We start from the raw sequence: 24,716 nt of genomic DNA, 5'->3' as shown, positions 1-24,716 counted from the left end.
TTACACCCTCCCATTTTTCAGGTCTCAACAGTAAAAGTACCAAAGGTGCCTCTCCTGACCGGTAATTTTCAAAAAAAACCTTCTTTGAGGAGCTTCAGCCTCCTCCACTGAACTTCAAATTTCTGCCTGATGCTCAGGACTTTATACTGAAACAACTGTCCAATCTCTTGATTGCCCAACTTTCCAACGTCAGGTCTTACATCTGTCGGGACTTGAACACACGAAACCTCGGCCTAAGAATCCGGGTCGTGCCTGACTCCCTCAGTCAGGAAAAACAACTGCCTGATTTTTTAGTTTGCCTAACCTGCCATTTCTTAGGCTTCACCGTATCAGGACTTAAAAGCAAACCGCAGCCTCCTTCACTGGGGTTTGTGCCTGACTCCTTTGTCAGGACTTACTTTGCCTGCAGGGCTTGAGCTTACCCGAATCCTTCTCGGGACTTACAAATCCTACCCGAATCCTTCTCGGGACTTACAAATCTGCCTGACTTCCCTCTGTCAGGACTTACATTGGGTGCGTGCCACTCATACAACTATTCCCTCCGCACGCCCGGAGGGGGGGGGGGGGGGGGGGGCCTTTTTTTCCTCCTTAGGAGATGACTCACTCACGCTACCCGGCCGGCTTTCTCACAAAAGTTCAGAAATGCGGTACTCAGGGCTCCGCTCTCACTTTGAAGGTCCGGCTGCCGGCCCTTGTCTCACTCATACACACATGTGCACGTCTCCCACTCCCGCCACCAGATTTCTCACCAGTCTGGTGCTCCGATGCTCCTCTGTGTCGCTGGTCCTGAGCTGATCCCTCTGGTCCTGGTAGCCAGCTGTCCTGGAGGTCCAAGATGGCCAGTCCTGTTGTCCTCTTTCGGCGTGGCTATTCCGGATGAGCGCCCCAGCTGAAATAAACAGGGCCAGGAGACTTCTTCTCCTTTTTAATGCCTTTATTAAAAGTGATCAGCTCAGGATTGGGTAGCTCGGCGGGGCTGCAGTCTCCCACCGTCTCTCCCAGGGCGACTCAGAGGAGGAGGATATGCGCAGCTTTGTCCACTAGGGGCAGAGCTGGGGGTCTGGTCCTCGTGGGAGCCTTTAGGGCATCAAGACCCTCTGTTGTTAATTTTTGCTGGCTGTCTTAACCGGCCCTCGGCACTGGGGGCGACTCCCATGCTCAGGGCGAGAGGGACTCCGAAGGTGTTTCGCATCTCTGCAGGCCCAGCACTCCGCTCCTCTCGTCCAGACATCACTCCAATCTCTCAACTCTTAGGTAGCTCGTTGTTTCTGGGGTTCTCCCAGCACGTTTGGAGTAGGGGTCCACACAGCATGCTGGTCCTTGGAGTATTTTGCATATCCCTCCCCTCCAAAGTCTCTTCTCCTCACTGTTCGGGAGGTACCCCACCCTTCACTGTCTCAGAGAAGGGCCATTAACTCGCCCTAGCCAGGGCTTTTACTGATGCAAAAACAACTATTAACAACAATGACCTGTAATTACCATAACACAACAAGCAGAACTTTGGCAGCAACAGTGATCTCAGCTGATTTTTGTAACCTTTTCTAAAAAAAAAAAATTAACAGAATTTTTGTTCATAACAGGGAATCCTCAGGGGAGCACTGAGGGGATTACATCAAGTGTCTAGGGCCACTTTGGGTAGGAGGGTGGGGAGTGATGGCTCACATGGGCCAATGGGGCCTCCAGGAATAGGGGAATTCCAAAGGGGTGTTGCAGACAGGGATTGGCTCCAGGTTAAATTGGCAAAGAAGGTTGGGGAACAAAAGGGGCTGGGTTTGACAGGCAGGGAAACAGCTAGACCAAGGGGAAGGGAATGGCATGAGGAACAGCTTTGAGGGAGGGTAAAACCCAGGGGTAAACCAGCTCAGGGAGAACATGGGGTACAACAGAACAAAACACTTAACAAGGAATCAATAAAATAAATTTGAACCGCTACACATGACTGCAGAGTTTTTCGTCTCCACTGGAGCTTCCTGCAGTGAACACAAATCATTCTGCTCTCCAAGAGGGGGGAAATAAGACAAAGAAGAAAAGCTAACTGCTTTATACAATAACATATCTCTAACAGCCACCTTCTGCCCTCATCCTTGCTCTGCCCCCTTGCAATCAAATCAATCGCTCTCAAAAACACAAGAATGGCTTCAGGCCTTGACCATAAGGTCTGTGAGCTCAGCATATGATTCTGGAAACCAAACAGTGCTCCTTGAGGAACATCCCGAGTAAGCCAGCTAGCAGAGGCCTCCCAGCAGTGCAGATCTCTCAGTACCAGGATGCTCCAAGCTGGCACCAGAGCTAAAGCCCTCCCACCCTGCAGTGCAGCTCCAGCCCTGGTGCTGCAGCGTCTGTGGCCGGGCTCTTGCCGTACCTTGATGTCCTGGTGTCCCTGGGGGAGGATGGTGACTTGGCTGGGATTCATGGTGAACTCCCTGGGCTCCACACAGAAATGGATTCCCTTCCTCCAGGCCGGGTTGGTGTCCCTGCGGATCTGATCCACGCTGTCCACAGCCGGCTGTGTGCCATCGTCCGACATGCGGAGCTGGAACGTCAGGGGCATCGGGGAGCTGTTGGTGAGGCGGCAGTGCTGCGTGTAGGGAAAGCCTGGGCAAGGACACAAATTTCCATTCAGGCACCCATCAGGGCATGATCCTGGGGGGAATATCCTGGCAGGATCAAAGGGACATTGGAGTTGAGCTCTTTATTATCTGAACTACAGCTCACCCAGAAGCTGCAGGAGGAATTAATTGTCACTTAGTTCCCTTTGACACTGATTCCAGACTGCAGCCTTGAAAATGCCCACTCCTAGCCCTGCTGAACACTGCAAGCTTCTCTCTTTGTGATGGGGAGCAGCTCCCTCACCTGCCCCAAACCAGCACCAGTTCTCTCTCAGTGATGAGTGTGCACCCAGACCCAGCATTTAGTCTGAGAATTCAAGCTGCAAAATTCCCTGGTCAGCCTGCCAACACTCCTACCACTTTCAAGATATATAAACAGTGAGTTGTCATTGAGAAGAAGCTACAGCCAAAGAAAGTGAGGATGGAATCAGGAACTAGAATGTGATGCAAAGCACCCTAATGCAGCTTGTCTCTGCAGGAACCTTAAGGCATCTCTTGGTTTAGGCCAAACAGACTGAGCACGTGACAGCTCAGAGCCCACTCAACTGGGAGCACAGCCAAGCCTTGCTTTGAGATTAGCAATTAAGAACCAGGTCCCACCTCACCCAACAGATCGGGACATCACAGCCATGCTGCTCACTGGGATTGCTGCCTGCAAGGGTTTACCCCACTTTAGCTCTGAGATTTGCTTTCCCTCCTGGAAAGCCAGAGATGCAGCCATTCATGGTGGGGATGTCCTGCAGAGCCCGCAGATCAGCCACAGCCTGCTCTGCAGTGCACATCTGGCTGGGCTGGCCAGCTCTGTGGGGAGGAGACTTCTCCCCAGGCCCACTCACCAAGGGCATCTGGGACACAGATGGGGAGAAAAAACAACTGCAGGTGCAGCCCAGAGCTTCTCTGTGCCCATCCAAGTGACCACTGCCAGCTCCAGCAGGGACTCCAGCAGGGAGGCAAGAGAGGCATAAAAAGGACAAACCCAGATGTCAAAACTTCAACTGGGACTTGTGGGATCTCAGCCTCTCAGGACTGGGGTGCAGGGTGACCAAGACCACCCCTGGGGGGCTCGGGAGTCCTGGAATGCTGCCAGAAATGTCTGGTGGCTAGACTTTGATCCCACACGAGAGACGACATCAGTATGAGGATAGGAGGATTTCACTGGGGTGAATGGTGAAGGGATAAGTTAATTGGAGTGTGAGATACAGGGTTTAAGATTTCTGTACAGGGGGGTCTAGAGAAGTAAGATGGAGGAATTGGGGCGTGCCCTTCTCCTCCTTCTTCTTCTTCTTGGCCTCCATCTTCTGTGGTGATGTTGGCACTTTGGGATTGGACCTTACTAAAAGTGCACTGGTTAATAAGGGTAGAGGGTATTGGAGAAAAATGATAAATATTGTATACGTAACTCCGAGTATAAAGATAAATGACCGCCCCGGGGGCTCTCAGTGTGTGCCCATGGCTGACTGCTGAGCAGAACTCTGTCAGGCCAAGAGAAAATCTTTTAGATAAGCAATTAATAAACACCGAGACCGAGAAGAGATCTGAAGTCCCTTCTCGTCCTTTGGAGCGCGGGCTGCCCAAGGCCATCTTGGGCCTTTCCAGACCATCTAAACAGCCGGAAATCTAACAGGACTGAGGCCAGCACATGCAGACAACAGTCAACAGTTATCAAAGAAGCAAAGCTACAACAGCTGCCTTCAGCTGAAGAGACCTTAGGAATGAAATCACATTCAGCAGGATCAATCTCCTGCTTCAGAACCATATTTCCATCTGTTGCCTTCCTTGTTTCATTTCTTCAAAAGGCAACTTGACAAGTGCCTCTGTGGTGATTCAGGCTGGGGCAGAAGCAGCTCAGAAAAGGCAATGAGTTTCCTTCAGAAGTTCATGAACTTCATTGTTCTGGGTTTAGGCTTGGCAGCAAATGTTGCCCTTGGCAGTGAACTGTTGCTCCAGTCTGGGAAGGGGGATAGGGGTTCTGGGGGGTTTTGGGGAGTTTTGGCCCTGAGCTGGGCTTTTCCCTTGGGGGTTTTTGGGAGTTGTGGTGTGATGCCGTGGGCGGCTGTGCAGTGGGAGCTGAGGCTGGGCAGGGAGCGGAGCTTCCCTTCCTCCCGCTCGGGGATCGCACCTCAGCCGCTGCTGCTGCGGGAGGTTTGTGCTTGGCCTGGGACTGCCCTGGCTGCAGCTCACCGCTGGCACCGACCCTGCCTGCCTGCCCCGCTGCTGCTGCTGTTGCTGGGCACTGCCCACATCCCCCTTCCCTTTGGGGCTTTGCAAAAGGAGCATTTCCCCCTTCCCTTCCCTTCCCTTCCCTTCCCTTCCCTTCCCTTCCCTTCCCTTCCCTTCCCTTCCCTTCCCTTCCCTTCCCTTCCCTTCCCTTCCCTTCCCTTCCCTTCCCTTCCCTTCCCGCAATGGCTGGGAGGGGATCCCTGCCCTGCCAGAGCCCACAGCTCCTCCTGCTGTGACCACAACTCCACCAAAGCGGAAAAACGAGACTTGGCCCCTGGCAAACGTCTGTTCTTGCCTTCTTGTTTGTGCTCTCCTGAGATAGTCTAGCAAAGAACTGTTATTCCTTTTCCCATAGTTTTGCCTGGGAGCCCTGTCATTTCAAAGGGATAATCATTTGGAGGGAAGAGGCTCATCTTTCCATTGCAGGAAGATTCCCACCTTCCTTGGCAGACATCTGTCTTTTAAAGCAGCACAGAGACACCAGAAAATACTGCCTTTCTATTCCTTGCTTCCATTGGATCTCACAATGGCAAAATGCCCCCTGAGGCAGCAGCAGCAGCAGCCCTGCAGTTCACAGCCTGAAGAGGCTGCTGGGGCAGAGCAGGAGTGAGGGATGCTTTTCTGTTGGAAGGCACAGATCCCTGAGGCTGTGTCCCAGCCCAGGGAACACTCACCAAAGGAGATGTCCCCGAAGTCGAGCTCAGTGAGGTCGAAGTGTAAACTCGGTGCAGTGATGCTGCCCCTGGAGGCCGAGGACAGAGCAGGCAATGGCTCAGTTAAAGGCATTGCAATGGTCCGGCTGTTGTGGCTCGGGGGCACGAAACCTGGGCTCAGGCACCCTGGCTTTCCAACCAACCCAGCCCCGTGTGCTCAGCACAGGGCCCTGGGCACAGGAGACAGCTCAAGCCAAGGGGCAGCAGCCAACAGCCCCTGATGGGCTCTGGGCACAGGGCAGGCAGGAGAAGCCCCCAGGGTGCTGGGGGTCCCATGAAGGACCCTGAACACACACCCAGACATGGTTCCGTGCCTCAGTTTCCCCATCTGCAATGGCATGGACATCAAGGTGTCCCCACAAACTTCTGTAAGCAGCCCTTCCAGCCACAGCTTCCCTGCTTTGCTCCTTCTGAGCTGGAACTGCTGTTCCCATGGAGGAGCTTTCTCAGGAGAGTTTGACCCACACAATCATTACAAACACAGTTCTGAGACACAAATCCAGGGCATTCCCAAACATCCTCTGAAAAGAGCAGCAACAGTTCTACCCAGGGCCCAGATGGATCCTAGAGGAAAGGACCAGCTTGTCAGCAGTGCACCAGCTGGCACAGCCAAGAGCAAGAGCTTCAACAACCAAACTTGGCTGTCCTGAATCTAGCACAGCACCTCACCTGTCCTTGAACTCAGCAGACACACTCCAAAAGTCACCAACATACACTGAAATCAGCACTTGAAGCTGCACAACACTCACCAGTTGATTTCATGGTTGATGCCCATCAATGCCCACTCTGCCTTTTGGTTCAAAATCAAGAAGCAGTGACCTGGGCCTTGTGTTGTACTCACAGGACTGCCCCTGGCTCTGCTCTGCACATCTCAACAAGAGACACCTGCCCTTGCTCAAGGAGAAAGCTACTTATGCAGAAACACCCCATGACCACTTTGGGGGAGGAACAGAGGAGAATCAATTCTTTGATGGTGAAAGGTTCCCTCTTGATTTCCAAAAGAAAAAAGCAGCACTTTTCCTCCAAACACAAAGCCAGCATCATTGTTTCTCCACTATGGGCACACATGCTCACCACTTTTCTCTTGCTAAGGAATAACTTCCTTATCCATCTCCCTTATCTCTTTGGTATAATCCAGTGCAGATTGCTTTCATTTCTTTACTGCCTTGAGCCAGTGCCTCCCAAGAGCAGCAGCCCAGCTCCAAAACTGCAGAGCAGCCAGCATCAGCTCTCCCGCTTCCACTGCATTATCCTGGCAGCACATGGCTCAGGCTGGCAGGGACAAGGCCTCACGCTGCTGTGGTGCTGAGCACTGAGCTCTGCCTCCCCTATGATCAGCCCTTCTCCCTCTGGCTGGGCCAGGATTGTCTCTTGCCATGGCAACAGCCCACGGGATGGTGCCCAAGTCCTTGGCACAGTTCCTGCTGCACAGTTCCTGACTCCACCATCAGCCCTTGGCTGGCTGTGCAAAGGAGGCACCAGAGCCCTCTGTGCACAGGAGCTGGGGCCATAGCTTGTCCCCACAGCATGGCTGGCAGAGCTTAGCTGAGGCTGCTGCTCCCCATCTAGCAGGGATTATTCACAGAAATTTTTACAAACACTGCTGCTGTATTACAGCAACCTGATGAGGTCTTCATGGGTGAGAGAAGTGGACGAGAATCTTGGTTGATGATCAGAAGGCTGGATTTATTGTTATATGATATATAATACATTATAACTATCCTAAAAAGAATATGGAGAGAAGTTGCAGAGGCTGCTAAGCTAAGAATAGAATAGAAAAGAATGAATAACAAAGTTCTGTGTCCAGCAGAAAGCAAGGACAAACTCTTCTGTGAGTGGTTAGCAAATCCAAACACTCACAGAAGCCAAATCACCGCTGCACCTGTTACATTCCACACCAGCCGATAACAATTGTTTACATTCTTCTTCTGGGGTCTCAGCTTCCCAGAAGATGAACAAATCCCAAAGAAAGGATTTCTATGAAAAAATGTCTGTGACACTGCTGCTGCAGAATCACCCAGGCTGGCCCAACTGCAAAGCCCTGGTGGCCTTGCTGGGTGTTCAGGTGGGACATCCCAGAGCAGCTGCTGCCCAAAGCTGATCCATCCCACTGCCTGCCATGGCCCAAGGCACAGGGAGATCCCTGCAGTGAGGAGTCATTCCAGCTCCCAGGCACCACACCCTGCAGCAAGCAGCCTCACACTAAAGCAATGCTAGCAGCAGAGCAGAGATTCACACCTCAGGATACACCTTTTTTCTCTGCTCCAGCCCAAAAGGAGGTAGGTGGGGCATATCCCAGAGACAGCCACAGATGTGCTGACGCAGCTCCCAGGGTCCTCACTTGATGGTCAGCATGGCAGGCACAAGAGATCCAGCCACACTGAACTGGAACTCCTCCTCAAAGCTCCCCAGCTTGGTGGCACTGAAGGAGATCTGCACACTCTGGCTCCCACCTGCTGCAATGATGCCCTCCTCAGGGGCAAACTTGAAACACAAACCCATGTTGGTGGCTGAAGGGAGACAGGTGAAGGGAGCATCAAGAGCTCTTTGGTTCATCAGTTTCACCTGCAGCAGCAAGAGAGCAAAATGGAAATACATGTGGAACCTTCCCTTCTTGTGAGTTATTGTCCAATGATGCAATGAGCACCCAGCAAAGGCAGAAGATGCTTTGTGCTGCTGAATGGCAGAAGTCCAAAGATACAACAGGACAAGTTCTGCCTTTGGGTTTTCATGCAGAGCAGTGGCAAGTCCACAGAACTGCAGTCACCCTGGGTTTCTCCCATGGACACAGAGCAGTGCCCCTCTGCTCAGCAGCACCAAGCTCATGGAGAGCTGGCCCTGAGAGCAATGTGGGCTGATTGCAGCTGTGTAGGGAATCACCCCAGAGCTGCTGCTGCCCCACTGAGCACAGCTCCAACAGCACCATCTACTCATTCACCTTCTCCCATAACATGAAAACAATCTATTGAGAATGAGGCATCAACATCAAAATGTACAGACAGCACCGTCTTTTGGTAAGAAAACTCAGGTGTCTTTCTCTTCTCCAGCCAAGCTTTTAAAAGTGACTGGCATGATACAGACATGCCTCATGAAGTTTTTGCAAGCTTGACACTACTGGGGGGAGGCAAATAGGTAGAAAAATCCTTTGCTTTATTCCCAGGAACACTTTTCTCTTTCTAGAGCCAGAGATGCAGCAAGGCTGAAGTGTGGTGAGGGACTGGTCAGCAAGGGAGAGAACTCCCAAGGCTTTCCTCTGATTGCAGGAATAAGCAGGGACACTTGGCTGGGAGCTGTTGGCAGTGGGCTGAAGCTCAAAGGCAGCCAGTTTGTTGCAGCTGCTTCTGCAGAGCCCAGTCCAAAGGTGCCTTGTGTCTGGCACTGCCACAAAAGCCTCTGAACATGCAGCTTTTGGAGCCAGTGCTGGTTTCATGGGCCAAGGGGTTGTTTTGCAGGAAGCCTCCCAGCTGATCCCTAAGGAAGGCTGCCCAAAAGCAGGGACTGGGGCTTCAGGAGCAACAGACACACCTTTGTGACCCCCCAGATTTGAGCAGTCCATCAAATATTCCCTGCTCACAAATGACCAGGCTGGCAGCAATTCCACAGCTGCACCAGGCTTGCTGCTGCCTCAGGAGCCATCAGGATCCATCCCAAGCCCTGCTGCTCACCTCACAGACATGGGGGGTGTTGACAAAAACGTTCCCAAGGCTCAGACTCTGAGAGCTGAGTTCAACCAAGGGTCCTTGGCCTTCCCCTCTGAGCTCCAGGGGCAGCCTGCTCTCACAGCCTGGGGAGAGATGTCCATTGCAGTACAATCATTCCCTCTGTGCCACTGCATTTTCCAGGCTGCCTTAGTGTTAGTCCCTGACTCTGAGCTGGATGCAACCAGCTCCTGATGCTGCAGGAGAAGATATGCACCCTTCTCTTCCCTTAGGAGAAATCCCTTGGGGCTGACTTGCAATTTCTAACCCATTCCTTGGGCTGCTTTCCCATTTGAGCCACCAGTTTGCTGAGTTTAAAACATCTCTGGTGCCTGTAGTGACAGGCCAAGGAGTAATGGGTAGAAATGGAAAGAAAGGAAATTTAGGTTAGATATTAGGGAAGAAGTTTTTCCTGTGAGCGTGGTGAGGCACTGGAGCAGGTTCCCCTGGGAAGTTGTGGAGGTTCCAGCCCTGCAAGTGTTGCAAGCCAGGCTGGATAGGGCTTGGAGCTACCTGCTCTAGGGGGAGGTGTCCTTGCCCATGGCAGGGGCCTTGGCACTAGATGATCTTTAAGGTCCATTCCATCCTTAACATACTGTGATTCTATGGTTTCCTTCCCATGCACCTAGAGGAGCTTTGAAATACATTCAGTGCAGGCACAAAGCTCATACAGAGTTTGGCAATTCCCAAACTCCCTGGCCCAGGAGCACAGGGCTTTGTTGCCCAAGTGCTCCCCTTCTGACACTCAGCACTGTGTTCTATTCCAAAGACTGAGAGCTGCAAGGTGACAACTCCCACCCAGGGAGAGCAGCAGCTGCTGGCCAAGGCTGCTTCCGCTGGCTGAACAGCCTGGGCTCAGTGGGGTGCAGCCCCCTCTGCTCTGCGGCTGTCTGGGCACTGGGAGGTGATCCAGGCTCAGGGAGCCCATTTCTAACTCAGCTCCTCCCCCCTGATGATGGATCCATGGCAAATGGACCCATCCTGGATCCAAGGCCAACTGTGGATCTCTCTCCCCCTCTCACTCTTCTCCTGATTTCCTCTTCTCAAAATCCACACCTTCTCTGGGCAAACTGTTCCAGGAGGGTCTTTTTTCTGAATCCCTACCTAAACCTACTCTCTTTCCATTTGGATTCATTCTCCCTTGTCCTGTCCTTGCCTGCCCTCATACAAAGTCCCCATCCAGCTTTCTTGTAGGTTGCCCTCAGGTACTGGAAGGCCACAGCTCGATCAAGTCTGAGTCTTTTTGCCAGGCTGAAGAAGCCGAGCTGTGTCAGCCTTCCCTTGCAGGAGAGGAGCTGCAGCCCTAGCGCCATCTGGGTGTCCCTGCTGGGCCCCTGCTGCAGCGTGTCCACGTCCTTGCTGTCCGTGCCGGGGAGCCCGGCAGAGCCGGAAGCAGCGCTGCAGGTGCAGGGTCAGCGTCGGGAGGAGACACGGCCCTGGCAGCGGCTCCGGGAGCAGCGATTGGCGCTGGGCCGCCCGCACTGCAGAGAGCCGGGGCCCTCGTGCCTGCCCTTGTGCCCAGGGCGCCTTTCCCCGCCGCTCGCCCGTCCGCCCGCCCACTCGGGGGAAACGCCCCCTGTGCCGCCCTCAGGGCTGCCCCGGGGGCTCCCCGGCGCCAGCTGGAGGGGCCCAGGCCTCGGCCTCACCCTGCTCAGCCCAAGGACTAGAAAAGCAGATTCAAACACCCACCCAGAAAGTGCCCCAGGATTCCAATCTTTTCTCTACAGCACAGCTTTGCTATCAGAGTCTGCACGGGATTATAAAATCACCAGGAGAAAAGAGCATGAACAAGTTCTGCTTTGGCAGTACCTCAAGACTTTGAGGGAGACAGTGTGGTGCTTACTTGCTCACAGGGATGCACAGAAAGTGTTGAAATGGTAAAAATAGTCCAAACCCCTTAGAACTGGGAAGAAAAACCTGAGGCACTGGCAGCTAGCACCTCAGAAACACTTGGTTTTTGCTCCTCTCTTGCACCTGAGAGCTTCCTGGACAGGGGCAATTCTTCCAATGGCCATGGCTACAAAGGGCAGCGAGCAGCTTCTCCTACCAGCCCTGAAATGCCAGTTGTCATTTGTGTGCACTGAGGATTCTGTTTCAGACTCTGAACTGGCGCAGCTGCTCCTCGGGTGCTGCTCGCACGCAGGCGCAGCGGTGCTGCAGCAGCTGTCCTTACACAGGGAGGGCTCTGGAGCCTCCCTGGGGCCACCAAGGAGCGCAGGAGGGAATGTGCCTGGGATGTGGTGCAAAACCATGGGGTTGGGGGATCCTTTGGTCTCTTTGATGGGGGAGGGAGCGGGGCAGATGGAATCAAGATGAGACAGGGATCAGACAGCCCCACACCAGGCGGCGTTTTCTCCTCTGACAGCTCCTCTGAGCTGAGCGAGCTGGTGAAGCCTGTGGAGCAAATGAGACCCAGGAGTGAGGGAAAGGCTGGCTGGGAAGGAGTCAGATAAAGCCTGTGTGGGCATTTTGCTTTCCAAGGGGCTCCTGGGAGGCAAAGCAGACAAGAAGGATGTCCCATCCCATGACATTTCCTGGGATATGCTTTAGTGGTGGCCATGGTAGTGTTAGTGGTCTCAGGTTATTGGGAGGACTTTATGATCTTAAAAGTCTTTTCCAATGGAAACAGTTCTGCAACTCTAAACCTCCATTCCTGCTTTTGAAGGAAGCAGTCCCAAATAGACCCACATTTGTGTTTTTAAGGAATTTAGCATCTACCATTCCTTGAAAGTAATAGAAATCAGGCTTTTAATGCTCTCAAAACACTTGAATTCCTTGATCTTAAGCTGTGTGTTTGAACTGAGGTGCTTTTATTCAGAAAGGTTTGACCATGGGATAAATGCAGGAAATTCAGCCACAATGGCACTTGCTTCATCTGCTTTTCTTCTTCCTTTCCCCATGGGTGGCTGATTTGGGACTATTTGTCTTGTAGTTTGAGTTCTGGCTCAGACTTGCTCATGCATGTGCTGTAAAATCTTATCTACTCCTTTGTAGTGAAAAATGCTTGCAGACTGGTGGGAATTGCTAGAGACAAGGCTTACAAACCAGCCCCCAGTATGATTAGCCCAGTATCCCTGCTTAAATCCCTGCTTGTATTAAAAAGGAATGAGCTATTCTAACTCACTTGTCCCCTCCCCCACCCCCTTTTTTTTTTGTTTTTTGTAGCTCTTGGGACAGTCCTGTGTGTTGTTCCTAGTCTTTGTTATCAAATGTGTGAAGGCATGGAGCTGCTGTAGCAGCAGCCTGAGTTCAGTGGGAACATGTCCAAAGCACTGGGTCCCACAGCAGAGGGCACGGTGAGAGACTTGCCTCTGCTGCCATGGCCATCCAGCCTGGGGAGAGCAGCTGCTGGGGCTTCCCCCATTCTGCCAACAGCAGTCTGCCTCCAGCATGTGGCCTGTATGGCCATGATCTTGCCAGAGTGTGGAAAATGCATTGTTTGAATGTATTTTGATGGTGTCTGACATCACCTGACTGGAGCAGTTTGGTGGGCAGGACGCCCTGTGGGCAGGGCCATGGCAGGGATGGGTCACTGGCACTGGCAGTGTTATTTTTCCAGACAGGCTCCTGGTACAGCTGTGGAGGAGGGCACCAGCAGCTGTATCAGCCCAGCGAGCAGCAGCACATGGAGGAGACCCTCATCTGCAAAGAGCCCCTAACCCCTTTGCTCCCCTATGGCAGCGCAAGATGATTCCGCCACAGGTGAAGAGCTGCTGTTGCAGGCTGGAGACTCCTGCAGCCAGGCCTTGTTGCAATCTCCTTGCTGCAGCTATGCCTGGAGGGTGTTGGCCTGCAGCAGCATTGCTGATGCCCGGGAATGCTGCTGGGCTCAGAGAGGCAGAGTGTGTACAAAAGATGCATTCAAAGCCCTGATGGCGAGACCCCGGACCCGCTGGCAAGGGCAGCAGCTCTTCTTCATTCCGTGCAGGTGAGAGCCCAGCCTTGGAGCCTGTCCCTGGGGACAGGGAAACGCTCTGAGTATAGGTTTGAATTCTCAGGGAAAGTCCAAATGAGAACTGCTTTGTGTTGCAATGTTGGGTTTGGGTGTGTCTGCAGGAAAGAAAGTGGGAATAAACCCCTTGAACAACAAAGGAGAACTCTGCATGGCCAATTTACACCCTACAGATACACTGATCATATTGGCCCACTGAACACTGGGGGTATCTAATGCAGAGTACAAAGATTCTTTGAATAGATAGGAGAGATGAGACTTGAAGAAATAATTTTGCAGATGGAGAAAAAAGGGATCAGCCCCAGGGGTCCCATAGATTGGACTTAGTTCTGCCAAATCAATCATGATTAGTCTTATCTGCTCTGTTGGGGACTGCCCCTTGCCATTTCCATTAGGAAAAATTGGAATTTTCAGGAACTGCCAGGATCAGAAATGTTTTGAGGCAGATCATGTTTCTGTTGGGTGTGGGTGTCTGTGCAATAAAGAAAGAGAAAAAAACCTCAAGGAACAATGAAGCAAAGCAAAAGAGGAACATTTGAAAGGTCAGTTTGTTTCCTACAGCTCTCAGCCAACTGATTTTGGGGTGATTTAGTGGGGAGTGCAAAGCTGCTTTTACTTCCACTGCTGGGTGTCAGAACCCAGGAAATTCCTCTGGCTGTCCTGGAGGACTTGAGCCCCTGCCCAGGGGGCTCAGAGACCTTGGCACAGAGCCCCTGTGCCTTTGATTTAGCCCTTGGAAAAAACTATCACCAACCTTATATGAAGAATTACAAGCCATGAAATTTTCAGTAGAATAATAGTTAGCTTGTCACGGGGTGAAAAATACATTTTTGAAGCTTTTAGAATGAGGGCTTGGGGTCCCAAGATGGAGGAATTTGGGTGTGCCTTGTCCTTTTTCCTTCTTCCTAGCCTCAATCTTCAGCTGTGATGTTGGCACTTTTAGATTGGGTTAGAGTAGAAAACTGTCTAACATAGATGATAGGTATTGGAAAGTAATTGTAAACATTATAAACATAGTTTTTAGTAAAAAAAGATAACATCGCCTCAGAGGCAGGCAGAGTGCCTCTGACATTTTTGCTGAGTGGACCTCAGCAGGTCAGGAGAAAGAAGTTTATAGATAGGATACAAGAAACAACCTGGAGACCAAGAAATGAAGAGCTCTGACTCCTACTTCAACCGCCTGGCTGGGAAAAGAGACTTTCTAACTTATCTTGGGGTCCTCTGACCAGCTAGAGTCCTGAGAGCCCGGTGCCATTGTTTGTGTCCCACCACTTTGTTTGATGTGAAGAGAGTTAAACAAAATACCACACCAACAAGCTGCAACCCAGAACTGAGTAGGAATTACAGAAATAAAGGCCCTGAAAAGTAGCTTTGGAAAGGGTCTCCTTCCTATGTTATAGGTAAAAGTTAAGTTAAATAAGGGTGTAGTTCAATTATATTGTATTAATTATGTTATATTAATTGTATTATGTTAAAAGGGGGGGGCTTACTAGAATGTGCTAGGAGAAGGGTCCAGGGTTTGTTTGAACAGTGGTCTGGTGGGGCAAGGCGAGGTTGAAGATGGATTGGATGGAAGATGTGACCAATCATTTGAAGGTCTGCAGAAACGATTGGTCCAGAATGAACGGCGTTAAAGACCAATGAGAAGCCTGGAAATGGACAAGTCGTCATGCAGATCCAAAATTGACCAATCCTGGATTCAAAAGGAGCTATAAATGGGGGGAGTTCGGTTGGGTCAGGGTTCTTCTTTTTGGATACTTGTTTTTTTTGGGGAGAACCCAGTGCACTTGGGGTTAGCGCACTGTTCTGTTTTTGGCTCACTATGTGGGTGCCTGGGCTCATCCTGGGTGCTCTGTTCCTTGTAGCTATTTTAATAAACGAGAACCTCTTTCTCTGGAGAAGGTTTGGCCTCGTTCATATTCATAACACCTAGACAATGTAAAACGCTCAGGCCTGGCCCAGCTGGGCTTAGTGTTGGCTGCCCTTGGCAAGGGAATGGAAGGAGATGGAGTTGGGGTGGGGTTTTGAAGCCATGGAAACGAGAGAACCATGGTGAGCGTGTCACAAAGGGGCAGCCCCATGCTGGGCTGGTGCAGGTTTTGCTGGACACGGCCCCAGTGGCAGCAGACGCGTCTGGCTCTCCCTTTCTGTGCCGAGTGCCAGCGATTGGCGTCACCCGGCCTTGTTCAAAGGCTGGGACCGAGCTTCCGGCGCTCACTGCTCTGAGAGCGTTCCCAAAGTCAAACCCAGACACTTCTGCGAGGCAGAAGCACGGGTTCAAACATGGATTTTACTGGAAAAGGAAAGACAACTGAAGGAAAAGGTGAGGATAGAAAGGAGCTGGAAGGCCAGAGCCAAATGGAAAAAAATCCCCCCAGGTTTCAGAGAAAACTGGTCCATGGTGGTCAGTGCTGACTCTGTGTCAGAGCAGGTGGCTGGCAGCTACAGATGATCCTGCAAGGATGTCCTGAGGCATGACAACATTCTATCCTTAGTTTACTCTGCTTTCTCATTTTTGACAGTAGCCAAATCACTCATACTGTCAGCCAGGACAGGGACTGTGGCCGTAACTGACCACAGGTTGGACATGGTCGTGAGATGCAAATTTTGTTGTTTTCTTTGCCATCAATGTTGGGTCTGACTACAGATAAATTTCCCATTCTTCCTCTGCTTGCTGATAGGGTCTGAGCCTGAGGGTGGGATTACGGTGCTACAGATATGCCAATAAAGCCTACCTGCTTGCTGAGAGGTCTTTGTGGTTTGCAGAAATAAGATCACAACTGTGAGGGTTTTTCCTGTGGATTCACAGGCCACCCTCAATAAGGAATCTTTTTTTCCCCTTTTATCATCGGAGCCTTCCACCTTTCCCTTCAAACTTGCTAACTCAATACTGCTAAGAGGAATTAAATGCAGGCTAGTTCCATGAGAAATAAAACAAAAACAATATTCCCAATAATTAAAAATTATTCCTCTTGAGTACCACACCCATTAGATGTGTTGATGATAAAGGTGGGTGTTCGCCTAACTCACTTCTTCCCTTGTGAGCATGGCTCAGCCTCACACAGAGGTGAGGGGGGAGCTGGGCCAATCTCTGCTGGAAGGGTCTTGTGGCAGCCCAGAGAGGCTGTGCACGTTGCCAGGGAACAGCTGTGCCCTGCATGTGCCCCTGCAATGAGCTGTGCTGCTGCCAGTGCCCCTGGAGCTGTAGGGCTGCTGAGCTGTGGGGCAGGCAGAGGAGCAGGAGGGTGCATGTGCTGAGCCATTCCTGGAGAGCACAGGGCTTTGGGCTCCCTGCTGTCCCAGGGCAGCCCAGAGGCCAGGCTGTGCCTGTGCTAGCTCTGGGGAAGTGGCTCAGGATTTTGCCCTGGCCTGCCTCAAGTGTCTGCCAGCAGGAGCATATTTCCCTGTGCAGCTGTTTAGAAGTTTGCAGGAAATGTGTCCCAGGAAATATGGAGCTTCAGATGCTTTAGGTTTGCATTGTGGCCTGTGTTGTATTTTGTGTCTCCACTTTGCAGGCCTGACTGGCTACCCTCTTGCCAAGAGGTTTTCCCTGGCAAGTGCCTCCATGCTCCTGCCCTCCAAGCCATTGCCTCCCATCCAGGAGAGCTCTCCTCCTACCAAGCCAAGCCCAACATGCAGAGGAGAGCAGGAGAATGGGAAAAATGGCGCTGGCTGGGATGAGGAGAGGAGAAAAAAACAGGAGCTGAGTTCAGAGGGAAAAGGATGGAAGGTAAGGAGACCAAGCAAAGTCCTGTGTGGCAAATGTTCAGTTTATGTGCTGTTGGCAGAGCTTGGAGAACTTTTCCCTGACAGGAACTGACCCTTTCAGTGAAGTTTGAACAGGTCCTGGTTTGTCACTTTAGCTGGGCCAGAAATGATGGGATACTAAGGATGAGTGTGCACCTGCCCCTGCTGCCTCCAGCCCCATTCCTGGCCATGGCATGGAGGCCCTGGAGCAACTTGGGCAGGCAGAGAGCTTGCAGAGAGCAGCAGGGCAGGGAGCTCTGCTGAACTTGCTCAGTGCCAGGGAGCCTGAGCTGATGGATGTGTGGGAGCTGGAGAGCAGCCAGCATGCTGAGAGCTCAGCAGCACCTGGGCTCAAAGGCTGCTGGGGAAGTGTAGGAGGGAAGGGCAGCAGCAGAAAAAATGAGGGGCTTGAGAAAAGCAGGTTTTGACATCCTGCAGAATGGCTTTGTGGGGACATGGCTGGAGATCAGCTCTGGTTGTGAGACGCCTTAGGGGCAGGGAGAGAACAGTGATCTAAAGCCACTGCCATGCCATCCAAAAGGGCAGTGGAGGCAGTGGCACACCAGAACATCTTGATGTCAAACATGTGAATGCCAGCTGGGAATGCAGCCACACTTGCAGAGGAGTGAGCACGGGGGCAGAGGTGGCAAATGTGGGACATGGTTTCTCCCTCACCACATCGTGTTCTCTTCCCCATCCTGGGCCAAGCTGGACGACCAGTTTGACTTTTCCTGCCAGATCCCAGTTAAATGCATGGCTAAATGTCCTGAGGCATGAATGGAGGCAAGGCTGGATTCTTGATCTGATCACTGTGTTCTACTCTTTCCAGACTTCCTTGCTGTATTCCAGTGGTGGGGATATGAAGAAGGGGTTGCTGGGACCACCTTTGATCCCCCCCATAGGCAGGGCAGTGAGTCCCCCTGTGGGCACTGCTGCAGGGTCCCTGCCAAGCTCTCCCCAGCTGGAATTCCAGGAGTCCCAGGAGATGAGGTAAGCCAAGGTGTCTGCTGCTGCAGTGTGCTGTTCAGCTCTCTCTTCGCATCTTGTGGGGTTATTTTGCCCAGTCAGGTGTCCCATGTATTTTGGCAAACCTCTGTGTATTCTCCATTCTGGCCATCTATGATGATCCAGCGCAATGTCAAAGGCAACACCAATGTCCCAAGAGCAGAGGTGGTGGTGGAGAAGAGGAGGCAGGGCTTTAAAGCACCTCAGGATGGGTCCTCTGCTGGACCTTGGCCATTGTTTCATACAGAGCTTGGCCAGCTCTCTGTGACTCCAGCAACTGAAAGCTTAAGGAGCATGAATTAGCTTTGCATCCTGTTGGGTTTATCGGTTGCATTTCCTCCTTTATCATAGTGACCATGTTTAAAAGTTTTGCCTCCTTTCATGGTACACACTTTCCCTCCCTTCTCTTTCTACCTCCTCACATGTTCTTTTGTCCTCCATTTTCTCCAGGCCAAGACCCAGCTGCAGAAGCAAAGAGAATTCTGTACCTGCAGGTAGGTACAGGGCATGTCTGTCCTAAAATGACCATTGCATTCTTGACTCAGAGGTGACATTTGGAAAGCTTGGTTAAAGCCAATTCTTCTCAAAATTTCCTTAAATTCATTTCAATTCATTGGTGGGCTCAGTGGACTCTCCCAGAGGCCAGTCACTGGGAATGTTCTCTGGTGGCCCAGTGAAAATTCCTCCAGTGTGAAGTGTTGAGTGGTACCTGGGGGCCATAGGGATGCAGCGCTGGAAGAGGATACCTTCCTCTCCATGCTGCTCATTCTTTTTATCTCCCAGCAGCCTTTTTAGTGTCCCAATTAGCAGGGGAAAGAAGGCATTTAGCATGAAATGAGAGAGGTTCCCCCTCCTTCCTCCTGCTTTTGAAGCAGAAAACCTTTCCTTGGGGCACTTTCTGAGCGGAACCCTTTGAGATGTGAAGGGGATTCATGGACATTGCCTGGTTTTGTATTGGCAGAAATAGGGAAACTTGCTATGATAGAAAGTTCTTTTGAATTTGCCATTGAAGGAGAAAGAGCCTTCCAAATGGATACATCCTATGCAGGGTGTGAGTTTGTCATCCTGTGGCAGAACAAGCCCAAAGCCACCTATGGCAGGTTCACAATGACAAATCTCTTCCCAGCTCTCTCTGCCTGTGTCAGCGTTGCAGGCTGAGGCTGGGGCAGGAGATGCCTTCTGCCTTGTCCCTGTCCCTGCCTTGCCTGATCCCTGACAAGTGGAATTGTGCCAAACAAAATGCAGTCTCTGGTGCATCTGGGTCAGGCAATGCTTTCAAGTTGAAAGCCTCAATGACACTGTTGTTGTTCCTTTGCCATCTCTGGGTGTGTAATGATAGGAGAGATGAGACTTGGAGAAATAATTCTGCTGATGCAGAACAAGGGATCAGATCCCCATGTCCCTTTGGGGGTCAGGGTTAGTTCTGCCAAATCCTGGCGACGGCCCCCCATTGGAATGACTCCTTCATGCTGATATGAAGCTGAAATGCTTAATGCACTAGAAAATAGTATTGCTCAGTAAGTAAGGTGACATTTTTGCTGGATCAATTCTGGACTAGAAATGACCTATCTCATTAAACACTACCTGTCTCACTTTTATTACTGACCACTGCATTCTACAGGGTGAAGGAATCTGGGTTTAAGACACTCATCCTGCTTGGCTGCCATATGATTTTATTCTCTGTGCTGCCATGTAAAGAACTACTTCTCTTAATTCTAACTGCTTTGTTGGAGAGTATTTCAAAATTACCTACCCTCTGCTATTTCCATTAGGAATATTTTGAATTGACAGTATTAGCCAAGATCAGAAATGTTTTGAGGCAGGTCATGTTTATGTTGTGTTTGGGTGTCTCTGCTGAAAAGACAGCAGGGAATAAACCCCTGGAACAAGTAAGTAGAGCAAAAGTGGAACTTTGGGATGAGCACTTTGTTCCCTACCAATACAGGCTCACAGAATACTGGGTACATCTAATGCAGAAAGCAAAGCTTCTTTTTTATCTGAAACGTGGTGCTATTGTTTGTGTCCCAGCACTTCTTTTGTTGTAAAAAGTAATATAAAAATCCCAAAAATGCAATACTCCACCTGGAATTGAGTGGGACCTACAGAAACAAAGGCCTTGAAAATTACTTTTGAAAACAATGACTTCCTTGCCAGTGTCAGATTCTAGAGAACACTGTGAATTCCCAACTGTTTGGAAGGAAAGGGATCCTGTAGTAGTGGGGAGGCGATGGGCATCGCATGAACTAGTAGAGCCCTTCTCTTTTGGCTTGCCAGCTCCATATTGTTCAGAGAAATTAAACTGATGCTTGTTTCATGAAAAATAAAAAACCAAGCAATCTTCTCAGTAACTAAAATACGCTTTGAATTCCTCACCCATTAGATGGGTTGATTGTAAAGGCATGAGTTCAATTAACTCACTTCTTCTCTTGTACCTGAATGTCAGCTGCTTCTGAGCCTACAGCAAAAACCCACAGGAAGAAGGGAAAGAGCTCTGGGTTCAAGACAGGAGCTGGGATGCCTCTGTTGCCAAGGAAACGGGCTGAGCTGTTGGGCTTGGAGCCTCCTGTGCCGGCCCATTCCGGCCTTGGGAATGGAAATCGGGGCTCGCAGGAGGCTCAGGGGCCTTGGCCCAGGAGCCCCGGCAGAGCCGTGGAGCAGCGCCGACCCCAGGGGCACTGGAGGGAGGACAAGGACAGAGGGCAGGGGGAGCTGGGCTGTTGGCTGGCAGGAGGAAGGGTCTTGTGGCAGCCCAGAGAGGCTGTGCCCATTGCCAGGGAACAGCTGTGCCCTGCATGTGCCCCTGCAATGAGCTGTGCTGCTGCCAGTGCCTCTGGAGCTGTAGGGCTGCTGAGCTGTGGGACAGGGAGAGGAGCAGGAGGGTGCATGTGGAGCTGAGCCATTCCTGGGGAGCACAGGGCTCTGGGCTCCCTGCTGTCCCAGGGCAGCCCAGAGGCCAGGCTGTGCCCGTACTAGCTCTGGGAAAATGGCTCAGGATTTTGCCCTGGCCTGCCTCAAGTGTCTGCCAGCAGGAGCATGTTTCCCTGTGCAGCTGTTTAGAAGTTTGCAGGAAATGTGTCCCAGGAATTATGGAGCTTCAGATGATTTAGATTGCATCTCCGCCTCTGTTATATTTTGTGTGCCCCTTTTGCTGGCCTGACTGACAGCAGTGGTCCCAAGGAGGTTACCTTGGGATCTGTAGTTTCCCTGCCAACATCCCAAATGCATTTACCTTCCAAGGCCCTCCTTTCACAGAGCCGCTATCTAAGTCTCCTTTTTTATTATTATGCTGACCATTTGCAGGGGCAAAAAATCCTGATTTAAGACATTGCTTTTTTTCTACTGCATTGCCACTTAATTTATCCTCTGTGAAGTTGTTGTATAGAATTGCAACTAGAAAATCAGCCTTTAGTCATCCTGGCCTGAAAGTGGCCCAATCTCATACAGTTTAGAATGAAAATCCTTGGGGAAAATGAAATATCTAGTGTCAAGAACACAGTTCACACTTGGCTAACACTCCTGCACTCCTGCAATGCTCGGATTTTCTTTGAATGTCCTATGAAATATTCCAACAAAGAGAAGACAATGATGATCTAAATGCATCCAGGTATTGGAACCAGGGGCTTCTTTCAGGAACCGGAAAGATGATGTTATCTCAATCAGCATGAATAAGGGCAGATAAGAATCTATGTCAAGGGCAATCTCCTTCTCTGCCCTTCTCTATCACACAGAGAGGCTTTCCAGCATGCAGGGGCTGGGGCCTTCATCATGCAGCAGGTTTCAGTCTGCTGGCCAACAGAGTCATGTCATGTCTGCTGCCAGTAGTCCATCCCCTGGGAGAGGGTCTAGGCACTGTACCTTGCTGCTCTCAATCCCAGTCTCTGTGTCTTGAGAGCTCTGCACTCCGGAACCTGTCTTGGCTGTTGCCTAGCATTGTGTTTTTGGGGGCTTGAAGTCTGTCAGAGGTTTACAGGAACCTTTGCTTCCATTCCCAGGCCTCCCACTGAGCCAGGCCAAGGAGACAGATCATTCCACCAGTCCTGGTCTTACAAGGGACAAAGAGCTGAGGGACGCCTTTGGAAAGGTAAGGGATAAGAACACGGATGAGCAGACTTCCTTTCCAGTGGCTGTTTAGTGCTTGGCCCAAAATGTCACTGAAAATCATCATCTTCCACTCTAGGGGAATGGGGATTCACTTGGGAATATATTGGACAGCTACAGAACCACTGCTTGGCTATTTCCAGTGGTGCCAAGGTCTCTGGTTTGGAGATGGTGCTAAGGTCATGCCTGAAGCATTTTTTATGTGCAAAGGCTGTTTTAGAGAAGTTCTCAATGACAGAGCAAGCTACACATCAGTGAACGTGGGCAAAGTGCATCCTTGGAAGCAGAGAAGCTAAGATTCTAATGTTGGGTGCAAGCAAGGCTGCAAAATCAAATGGTAGAGGTTGATTTTTCCTGGTTACCTTTGTGTCTGTATCTCACAGCCTCTCATTCTCAAGTTTTCTGCTCATGAACATCAATGCTTCTGTAACTTGTTTTCACATGACTCCTCCTTTTGGTCTCCTGGTCTCAGAGACCAAGTCCTTCAGAGTCCTTCAGAGCTGAGTCCTTCAGAAGCCAGGAAGTGAGAAACAGCTGCAATTCCTGGCCATGAGTGTTAAGCAACAGCTCATTAGCCCTCCTTGCTGGGTATTGCACATGGTTTTTATTCTCCTGCCATGGCCTGTAGGAACTGAACTGCCTGCTCCCTGGCCATGTCAGCTCTTCCTCTGCCTTGGAGCACTCCTATGACTTTCATGCTTCAAGCAGGGCTTCCTGACATTGGTTGCAGTTGCAACAGTGTAAGGTTGTGGCTCTGAAGTGTTCCGCCTCACTGTGTGTAATTGCCAAGGTGAGGACAGGAGACATTCCTCTGAAACTATTGGAATGTGGATAGAGCTGCATTGAAGCCTATGGCACTCTGTGGACTCTGTGCTCCTGATGAGATGTTGTGTGTGGTTTGTGTGTCTCTGCTTACAGTCTATGATGTATTTCCGTTGCACCCAGATCCGTGCTGCTTTGTACATGTTGGCTCAAAAGAACTTGGGGCGGAAGGACGCAGAGCTTTTGGAGAGAGAGATGAAGCAAAGGAGACAAAGGAAAACATTCTTGCAGCCTGTTCCTGAGACAGTTGAGCTTGGGGATGCAGCTGAAGCAAGTAAGTGGTGCCTACACTTGTGGTGGTCCTTTTTCACCTCTTGCTTGCCCTGTGCATAGATAGTGTTGCAGTCAGACTGGGGAACTGTTCAGCCTGCATCTGAGTGGAAGCTTGCTTGGGATTTAATTCTGTTTCCCAAAGAAAAATACAGAGGCATGAAGTGTCTTGCCCATGGCCTCACTGAGTCAGTAACAGAATATCAGCTTCCCCCCTTTACCTCTAAAGTCCTTCAGAGTAGAAAATTCTGTCTTGCAAAGTACACTAAGGTTTCAGACTCTCCTGGAGAGCAGCTTCCAGGGAAGGGGAGTCCAAAAGAATGCTTTTCAACCAGGCTGCAACCTGGAAGAAACAAAATTCAGCTCCTTCTAATGAAAACACCAGAGATCCTTCTCCTGCCACTCCCTGCTGAGGAGCTGGCACTGTAGGGCTGTGCTGAAGCCCTAGCCAGGGCTAATGTTGCAGTCCCAGGAGCAGCAGCGTTCCCGACTGGATCCTGGCTGAGGGGCTCTGCCTGCAGGGCTGTGAGCGCTGCCCGAGGGCAGCAGCAGGGCCCTGAGGAGGCAGCACTCAGCCCGAGGGCAGCATGCAGAGTTATCTGCACTTTCCTTTGGCAACTGCCCCTGCCAGCCTCTGGAACAGGAGAACAAAAGCAAAGCAATACTGGGTTTCCTTGTTTCTTAGGGGAAGCATCACTGCAATTTGGTTTTAAGCTAGAATAAGGTAGATTTTTTTTTTATAATGAAGGGGATGAAAAGCTGGAAGGTTTTCCCAGAGAAGCTGTTGGTCCATCCTTGAAGGTGTTCAAGGCCAGCTTACATGGGGCTCTGAGGAACCTGATCAGGATGAAGATGTCCCTGCTCACAGGGGTTGGACTAGATGATGCTTAAAGGTGCCTTCCTACCCAAACTCTACTAAGATTCTGTGATCATTGTCCCATGTTAGTGTTGTACTTGGTATAAAGTAGTATTTCGTTGTTATACTTGAAGTTCTTTGGGGTAACAAGCAGATGTTACCCAGCTCCAGCAAGTTTTCTGGTCCTTTCCATCATCACCTGTCCAGCACTCTCCCCTTACAAGTTCCTCTTTGGTCCCTGCAGCCTTTAGCCTACCACCTGTTGATGGCACAGCTTCTAGAGGGCAGAGAAAACACCCTGGTAGTGCCTTGAAGGAGAAGGTCTTGAGGAAGCAGGACAATGTGCCCATACTGCCCAGTACACCCATCATCCATGGGGATGGCAGCTTCCCATGCAGCTCCTCAGGTAAGCCTGCTCCATGGCAGCTTTTCCCACTTGGGTTTTTCCTTGCACAAGGAGCACAAACTGCCTCCTGCCTCAGCCAGCACTGCTGGGATCTTGGCTCCATAGTCTGTCCTGAGAGTGAACAGCAAATATACTTTTGAGTTACTCCAGCTTGGAAGTACTGGAGCAGTTGGTTCTTAAAGATCCATTGGAAAGCTGAACTGAATAAAGTCGTGGTAAAGGCCAAATCTGTCGGATTTTCGGCTGTTTAGATGGTCTGGGAAGGCCCGAGGTGGCCTTGGGCCGCCCGCGCTCCAAAGGACGAGAAGGGACTTCAGATC

The sequence above is a fragment of the Melozone crissalis genome, unplaced genomic scaffold (genome assembly GCF_028551555.1).
Source record: "Melozone crissalis strain CALT ecotype California unplaced genomic scaffold, PUWL_Pcris_2 ptg000021l_1, whole genome shotgun sequence".
Lineage (NCBI taxonomy): Eukaryota > Metazoa > Chordata > Aves > Passeriformes > Passerellidae > Melozone > Melozone crissalis.
This window is presented reverse-complemented; position numbering follows the sequence as displayed.